This window comes from Oncorhynchus nerka, linkage group LG12, assembly GCF_034236695.1.
Source record: "Oncorhynchus nerka isolate Pitt River linkage group LG12, Oner_Uvic_2.0, whole genome shotgun sequence".
NCBI classification, from domain to species: domain Eukaryota; kingdom Metazoa; phylum Chordata; class Actinopteri; order Salmoniformes; family Salmonidae; genus Oncorhynchus; species Oncorhynchus nerka.
Genome location: NC_088407.1, coordinates 7404530 through 7414257, shown reverse-complemented (window position 1 = coordinate 7414257; position 9728 = coordinate 7404530).

The following is a 9728-nucleotide window of genomic DNA, read 5'->3' as shown; positions in this document are numbered from 1 at the left end:
GTTTGTCAACACCCTCATCAATAAGGTCCTTGCTGACCAGGGACGTACCATCACACTTCAACACAGCTGCAGGGAAACAGAGACTGTGTTAATCTCAAGTCCCTCTAGATGGACTTCAATAGGTCTATATTTAAACACACTCGCTCGCTTGCGCTGGGCACACACACACACACACACACACACACACACACACACACACACACACACACACACACACACACACACACACACAAATTCTTTATGATGCGCAGAAGTTCTTTTTTTCATCAGGAGAATTAATCATTTCACCACTGTAGCAATTTCTCTTCTCCTTCCACAAAAATCAGCTGAGTGTCACTTTCCAGTCTCAATAGCTCTTGTGTGTGTGTGTGTGTGTGTGTGTGTGTGTAATGTGTGTGTGTGTGTGTGTGTGTGTGTGTGTGTGTGTGTATGTGTGTATAGAACATTCGGAAAGTATTCAGACCTCTTGACTTTTCCCACATTTTGTTACGTTACAGCCATATTCTAAAATGGATGAAATCGTTTTTTTCAATCTACACAAAAACCCCATAATGAGAAAGCAAAACTGAAATATCACATTTCCATAAGTATTCAGACCCTTTACTCAGTACTTCGTTGAAGCACCCTTGGCAGCGTTTACAGCCTCGAGTCTTCCTGGGTGTGACGCTAAAGAAATTTGGGAGTTTCTCCCATTCCCAGGTCTGTGCCTCGACACAATCATGTCTCGGAGCTCTACAGACAATTCCTTTGATGTCAACTGTGGGAACTTATATAGGCAGGCCTTTCCAAATCATGTCTAATCAATTGAATTTACCACAGGTGGACTCTAAACAAGTTGTAGACACATCTCCAGGATGATCAATGGAAACAGGATGCACCTGAGCTCAATTTAGAGTCCCATAGAAAGGTCTGAATACTTGTGTAAATAAGATTTTTCTGTTATCATTTTACATTAATTTGCAAAATGTCTAAAAAACTGTTTTCGCTTTGTCATTATGGGGTAGTGTGTGTAAAATAAGGCTGTAACGTAACAAAATATGTAAAGAGTAAATGGGTCTGAATGCAGGGTCTGAATGTAGTGTCTGAATACGGGGTCTGAATACACGGTCTGAATGCAGGGTTTGAATACAGGGTCTGAATGCAGGGTCTGAATGTAGGCTCTGAATGCAGGGTCTGAATACACGGTCTGAATGCAGGGTCTGAATGCAGGGTCTGAATGTAGGCTCTGAATGCAGGGTCTGAATACACGGTCTGAATGCAGGGTCTGAATACACGGTCTGAATGCAGGGTTTGAATACAGGGTCTGAATGCAGGGTCTGAATACTGAATGCAGGGTCTGAATGCAGGGTCTGAATGCAGGGTCTGAATGCAGGGTCTGAATGCAGGGTCTGAATACACGGTCTGAATGCAGGGTCTGAATACACGGTCTGAATGCAGGGTTTGAATACAGGGTCTGAATGCAGGGTCTGAATACTGAATACAGGGTCTGAATGCAGGGTCTGAATGCAGGGTCTGAATACTGAATACAGGGTCTGAATGCAGGGTCTGAATGCAGTGTCTGAATACTGAATACAGGGTCTGAATGCAGGGTCTGAATGCAGGGTCTGAATGCAGGGTTTGAATACACGGTTTGAATACAGGGTCTGAATGCAGGGTCTGAATGCAGGGTCTGAATACTGAATACAGGGTCTGAATGCAGGGTCTGAATGCAGGGTCTGAATACTGAATACAGGGTCTGAATGCAGGGTCTGAATGTAGGCTCTGAATGCAGGGTCTGAATACACGGTCTGAATGCAGGGTCTGAATGCAGGGTCTGAATGTAGGCTCTGAATGCAGGGTCTGAATACACGGTCTGAATGCAGGGTCTGAATACACGGTCTGAATGCAGGGCTTGAATACAGGGTCTGAATGCAGGGTCTGAATACTGAATGCAGGGTCTGAATGCAGGGTCTGAATGCAGGGTCTGAATGCAGGGTCTGAATGCAGGGTTTGAATACACGGTTTGAATACAGGGTCTGAATGCAGGGTCTGAATGCAGGGTCTGAATACTGAATACAGGGTCTGAATGCAGGGTCTGAATGCAGGGTCTGAATACTGAATACAGGGTCTGAATACAGGGTCTGAATGCAGGGTCTGAATGCAGGGTCTGAATGCAGGGTCTGAATGCAGGGTTTGAATACAGGGTCTGAATACAGGGTCTGAATGCAGGGTCTGAATGCAGGGTCTGAATGCAGGGTCTGAATGCAGGGCTTGAATACAGGGTCTGAATGCAGGGTCTGAATGCAGGGTTTGTGTGTTTTTGAGTTTCTAGTATGATGACTGGCTGGTGTGATTGAGTGCATCTATGAAACCATTTTTTAAAACAATTTTACATATATATATATGAGTGTTTCTTTAGTAAGAGCCTGTGGGTTTTATGTTTTATAGTACTTCAGGGCTGCCTAGTGGTTCGAGCGTTGATCCATTAAACCGTAAGGCTCTGAGCTGACAAGGTAAAAAATCTGTCGTTCTGCCCCTGAGCAAACTAGTTAAGCCACTGTTCCCTGGGCACCGAAGACGGGATGCCCCCACCGCTCTGATTCAGAAGGTTGGGTTTAAATTCGGAAGACACATTTCAGTTGAATACATTCGGTTGGACAACTGACTAGGTCTCCACTAGGTATCCCCTCTTACCATACGGTTTGTAAAGCAGGTGTGTAATGGATGGTTCCTGTGTTACTGTGGACCAATCTGCTTCCCGTAGCATAACATTTGTTCTTCTTTGATTTTCTCTTCTCCATTTGTTCCGTGGAAGTTCAGGCCGTTGGCTCTGGGTGTTCTAGAATCATCCCACGCCTCCGTCGCGGGGTTGCTGTCGTAAATGGTTGCTATCGCTTTGAATGCTATCGCCCTGGTGACAGCCATCTGCCAGTCAGTCTCACGCAATAATTGTTGTCCTCTTCTCAACAACCTTTGGGCTCTGGTGTGTGTGTGTGTGTGTGTGTGTGTGTGTGTGTGTGTGTGTGTGTGTGTGTGTGTGTGTGTGTGTGTGTGTGTGTGTAACCTTTGGGCCTTGGCAATAAAAGAACATACACATGCAGAACAGCCGTGAGGGATCACCCGTTGAAGAGAGGGAGACAGATTAAAATGAGTGACACTCTCCTCATCCTCTCTCTCTCTGTCTCTCTCTCTGTCTCTGTCTCTGTCTCTGTCTCTGTCTCTGTCTCTCTCTCTCTCTCTCTGGACAAGATGAACTGATCAAATGACTGGCACAAGTGCAGAGGGAGGGATGGATATAGAACAAGAGAGGGAGGAGAGGGATGGATATAGAACAAGAGAGGAGGGAGAGAGGATGGATATAGAAAAACAGGAGGAGAGATGAGGGAGAGAGGGATGGATATAGAACAAGAGAGGAGGGAGAGAGAGAGGGATGGATATAGAACAAGAGAGGAGGGAGAGAGAGAGGGATGGATATAGAACAAGAGAGGAAGGAGAGAGATGGATATAGAACAAGAGAGGAAGGAGAGAGGGATGGATATAGAACAAGAGAGGAGGGAGAGAGGGATGGATATAGAACAAGAGAGGAAGGAGAGAGGATGGATATAGAACAAGAGAGGAGGGAGAGAGGGATGGATATAGAACAGAAGAGGAGGGGAGAGGGATGGATATAGAACAAGAGAGGAGGGAGAGAGGGATGGATATAGAACAAGAGAGGAGGGAGAGAGGGATGGATATAGAACAAGAGAGGAGGAGAGAGGGATGGATATAGAACATGAGAGGAGGGAGAGAGGGATGGATATAGAACAAGAGAGGAGGGAGAGAGGGATGGATATAGAACAAGAGAGGAGGGAGAGAGGGATGGATATAGAACATGAGAGGAGGGGAGAGGGATGGATATAGAACAAGAGAGGAGGGAGAGAGGGATGGATATAGAACATGAGAGGAGGGAGAGAGGGATGGATATAGAACAAGAGAGGAGGGAGAGAGGGATGGATATAGAACAAGAGAGGAGGGAGAGAGGGATGGATATAGAACAAGAGAGGAGAGAGAGGGATGGATATAGAACATGAGAGGAAGGAGGCAGGGATGGATATAGACCATGAGAGGAAGGAGAGAGGGATGGATATAGAACAAGAGAGGAGAGGGAGAGAGGGATGGATATAGAACATGAGAGGAGGGGAGAGAGGGATGGATATAGAACAAGAGAGAGAGAGGAGGGAGAGAGGGATGGATATAGAACATGAGAGGAGGGAGAGAGGGATGGATATAGAACAAGAGAGGAGGGAGAGAGGGATGGATATAGAACAAGAGAGGAGGGAGAGAGGGATGGATATAGAACATGAGAGGAAGGAGGCAGGGATGGATATAGACCATGAGAGGAAGGAGAGAGGGATGGATATAGAACAAGAGAGGAGGGAGAGAGGGATGGATATAGAACAAGAGAGGAGGGAGAGAGGGATGGATATAGAACAAGAGAGGAAGGAGGCAGGGATGGATATAGACCATGAAAGGAAGGAGAGAGGGATGGATATAGAACAAGAGAGGAGGGAGAGAGGGATGGATATAGAACAAGAGAGGAGGGAGAGAGGGATGGATATAGAACAAGAGAGGAGAGAGGAGGGAGAGAGGGATGGATATAGAACATGAGAGGAGGGAGAGAGGGATGGATATAGAACAAGAGAGGAGGGAGAGAGGGATGGATATAGAACAAGAGAGGAGGGAGAGAGGGATGGATATAGAACAAGAGAGGAGAGAGGGAGGGAGAGAGGATGGATATAGAACAAGAGAGGAGGAGAGAGGGATGGATATAGAACAAGAGAGGAGAGAGGAGGGAGAGGGATGGATATAGAACAAGAGAGGAGGAGAGAGGGATGGATATAGAACAAGAGAGGAAGGAGAGAGGGATGGATATAGAACAAGAGAGGAGGAGAGAGGGATGGATATAGAACAAGAGAGGAGGGAGAGAGGGATGGATATAGAACAAGAGAGGAGGGAGAGAGAGAGGGATGCATATAGAACAAGAGAGGAGGGAGAGAGGGATGGATATAGAACAAGATAGGAGGGAGAGAGGGATGGATATAGAACAAGAGAGGAGGGAGAGAGGGATGGATATAGAACAAGAGAGGAGGGAGAGAGGGATGGATATAGAACAAGATAGGATGGAAAGAGGGATGGATATAGAACAAGAGAGGAGGGAGGAGGGAGAGAGGTATGGATATAGAACAAGAGAGGAGGGAGAGAGAGAGGGATGGATATAGAACAAGAGAGGAGGGAGAGAGGGATGGATATAGAACAAGAGGAGGTAGAGAAAATATTAAAATATACTGGGATATACTGGGATGTACTGGGATATTCTGGGATGTACTGGGATATTCTGGGATGTACTGGGATGTACTGGGATACACTGGGATGTACTGGGATATTCTGGGATGTACTGGGATGTACTGGGATATACTGGGATGTACTGGGATATACTGGGATGTACTGGGATATACTGTGATGTACTGGGATATACTGGGATATACTGGGATGTACTGGGATGTACTGGGATATTCTGGGATATAATGGGATGTACTGGGATGTACTGGGATATAATGGTATATACTGGAATATACTGGGATATACTGGCATATACTGTGATGTACTGGGATGTACTGGGATGTACTGGGATGTACTGGGATATAATGGTATATACTGGCATATACTGGGATATACTGTGATGTACTGGGATATAATGGTATATACTGGCATATACTGGGATGTACTGGGATATAATGGTATATACTGGCATATACTGGGATATACTGTGATGTACTGGGATATACTGTGATGTACTGGGATGTACTGGGATATAATGGTATATACTGGGATATACTGGGATGTACTGGGATATAATGGTATATACTGGGATGTACTGGGATTTACTGGGATATAATGGGATATAATGGGATATAATGGTATATACTGGCATATACTGGGATATAATGGTATATACTGGGATGTACTGGGATGTACTGGGATATAATGGTATATACTGGCATATACTGGCATATGCTAGGAAATACTGGGATATAATGGGATATACTGGCATATACTGGAAATACTGGGATATAATGGGATATACTGGGATATACTGGGATGTACATTTACATTTACATTTACATTTAAGTCATTTAGCAGACGCTCTTATCCAGAGCGACTTACAAATTGGTGCGTTCACCTTAAGACATCCAGTGGAACAGCCACTTTACAATAGTGCATCTAAATCTTTTAAGGGGGTGAGAAGGATTACTTTATCCTATCCTAGGTATTCCTGAAAGAGGTGGGGTTTCAGGTGTCTCCGGAAGGTGGTGATTGACTCCGCTGTCCTGGCGTCGTGAGGAGTTTGTTCCACCATTGGGGGCCAGAGCAGCGAACAGTTTTGACTGGGCTGCGGCGGGAACTGTACTTCCTCAGTGGTAGGGAGGCGAGCAGGCCAGAGGTGGATGAACGCAGTGCCCTTGTTTGGGTGTAGGGCCTGATCAGAGCCTGGAGGTACTGAGTGCCGTTCCCCTCACAGCTCCGTGAGGCAAGCACCATGGTCTTGTAGCGGATGCGAGCTTCAACTGGAAGCCAGTGGAGAGAGCGGAGGAGCGGGGTGACGTGAGAGAACTTGGGAAGGTTGAACACCAGACGGGCTGCGGCGTTCTGGATGAGTTGTAGGGTTTAATGGCACAGGCAGGAGCCCAGCCAACAGCGAGTTGCAGTAATCAGACGGGAGATGACAAGTGCCTGGATTAGGACCTGCGCTGCTTCCTGTGTGAGGCAGGTCGTACTCTGCGGATGTTGTAGAGCATGAACCTACAAGAACGGGCCACCGCCTTGATGTTAGTTGAGAACGACAGGGTGTTGTCCAGGATCACGCCAAGGTTCTTAGCGCTCTGGGAGGAGGACACAATGGAGTTGTCAACCGTGATGGCGAGATCATGGAGCGGGCAGTCCTTCCCGGGAGGAAGAGCAGCTCCGTCTTGCCGAGGTTCAGCTTGAGGTGGTGATCCGTCATCCACACTGATATGTCTGCCAGACATGCAGAGATGCGATTCGCCACCTGGTCATCAGAAGGGGAAAGGAGAAGATTAATTGTGTGTCGTCTGCATAGCAATGATAGGAGAGACCATGTGAGGTTATGACAGAGCCAAGTGACTTGGTGTATAGCGAGAATAGGAGAGGCCTAGAACAGAGCCCTGGGGACGCCAGTGGTGAGAGCGCGTGGTGAGGAGACAGATTCTCGCCACGCCACCTGGTAGGAGCGACCTGTCAGGTAGGACGCAATCAAGCGTGGGCCGCGCCGAGATGCCCAACTCGGAGAGGGTGGAGAGGAGGATCTGATGGTTCACAGTATCGAAGGCAGCCGATAGGTCTAGAAGGATGAGAGCAGAGGAGAGAGAGTTAGCTTTTAGCAGTGCGGAGGGCCTCCGTGATACAGAGAAGAGCAGTCTCAGTTGAATGACTAGTCTTGAAACCTGACTGATTTGGATCAGAAGGTCATTCTGAGAGAGATAAGCGGGAGAGCTGGCCAGGGCGGCACGTTCAAGAGTTTTGGAGAGAAAAGAAAGAAGGGATACTGGTCTGTAGTTGTTGACATCGGAGGGATCGAGTGTAGGTTTTTCAGAAGGGTGCAACTCTCGCTCTCTTGAAGACAGAAGGGTCGTAGCCAGCGGTCAGGGATGAGTTGATGAGCGAGGTGAGGTAAGGGGAGAAGGTCTCCGGAAATGGTCTGGAGAAGAGGAGGGAATAGGGTCAAGTGGGCAGGTTGTTGGGCGGCCGGCCGTCACAAGGCGCGAGATTTCATCTGGAGAGAGAGGGGGAGAATGAGGTCAGAGCACAGGGTAGGGCAGTGTGAGCAGAACCAGCGGTGTCGTTTGACTTAGCAAATGAGGATCGGATGTCGTCGACCTTCTTTTCAAAATGGTTGACAGAAGTCATCTGCAGAGAGGGAGGAGGGGAGGGAGGATTCAGGAGGGAGGAGAAGGTGGCAAAGAGCTTCCTAGGGTTAGAGGCAGATGATTGGACTTTAGAGTGGTAGAAAGTGGCTTTAGCAGCAGAGACAGAAGAGGGAAAATGTAGAGAGGAGGGAGTGAAAGGATGCCAGGTCCGCAGGAGGCGAGTTTTCCTCCATTTCCGCCTCGGCTGCCCGGAGCCCTGTTCTGTGAGCTCGCAATGAGTCGTCGAGCCACGGGCAGGAGGGGGAGGACCGAGCCGGCCTGGAGGATAGGGGACATAGAGAATCAAGGGATGCAGAAAGGGAGGAGAGGAGGGTTGAGGAGGCAGAATCAGGAGATAGGTTGGAGAAGGTTTGAGCAGAGGGAAGAGATGATAGGATGGAAGAGGAGAGAGTAGCGGGGAGAGAGAGCGAAGATTGGGACGGCGCGATACCATCCGAGTAGGGGCAGTGTGGGAAGTGTTGGATGAGAGCAAGAGGGAAAAGGATACAAGGTAGTGGTCGGAGACTTGGAGGGGAGTTGCAGTGAGGTTAGTGGAAGAACAGCATCTAGTAAAGATGAGGTCGGCGTATTGCCTGCCTTGTGAGTAGAGGGGAAGGTGAGAGGTGAGGTCAAAAGAGAGAGGAGTGGAAAGAAGGAGGCAGAGAGGAATGAGTCAAAGGTAGACGTGGGGAGGTTAAAGTCGCCCAGAACTGTGAGAGGTGAGCCATCCTCAGGAAAGGAGCTTATCAAGGCATCAAGCTCATTGATGAACTCTCCGAGGGAACCTGGAGGGCGATAAATGATAAGGATGTTAAGCTTGAAAGGGCTGGTAACTGTGACAGCATGGAATTCAAAGGAGGCGATAGACAGATGGGTAAGGGAGAAAGAGAGAATGACCACTTGGGAGAGATGAGGATCCCGGTGCCACCACCCCGCTGACCAGAAGCTCTCGGGGTGTGCGAGAACACGTGGGCGGACGAAGAGAGAGCAGTAGGAGTAGCAGTGTTATCTGTGGTGATCCATGTTTCCGTCAGTGCCAAGAAGTCGAGGGACTGGAGGGAGGCATAGGCTGAGATGAACTCTGCCTTGTTGGCCGCAGATCGGCAGTTCCAGAGGCTACCGGAGACCTGGAACTCCACGTGGGTCGTGCGCGCTGGGACCACCAGATTAGAGTGGCGCGGCCACACGGTGTGGAGCGTTTGTATGGTCTGTGCAGAGAGGAGAGAACAGGGATAGACAGACACATAGTTGACAGGCTACAGAAGTGGCTACGCTAATGCAAAGGAGATTGGAATGACAAATGGACTACACGTCTCGAATGTTCAGAAAGTTAAGCTTACGTAGCAGGAATCTTATTGACTAAAATAATTCAAATGATACAGTACTGCTGAAGTAGGCTAGCTGGCAGTGGCTGCGTTGTTGTTGTTCTATCTCTCTATAGTGCTGTTTCTTGTATTATGGTCTCTTGTTTCTTTAGAGGTTTCACTTTGTTGTCCTTTTCTTTTCCTTTTTCTTCTGTCCTTATTTTGTCTTCCTTTCTTCTGTTAACTAGATATTTTTTTGTTGTTATTCTTTGTAAGCTAGCTAGCTTCTTCCAGGAGAGTCCCTAGCAACTGCTTAGCAACAAGTAAACAATTCAGCTAGCAATTCAGCTAGCTAAGATAACTGTACAATTTTATGAAAAATAGTTACTTCTTCAAAAGCCTGTCTTTTTGGTTTGTTCCTTGTTTTGTGTTCTATTGAGTCTTCTATTGAGTCAGTTTTCTCTTGATTTTTCGTGTACTT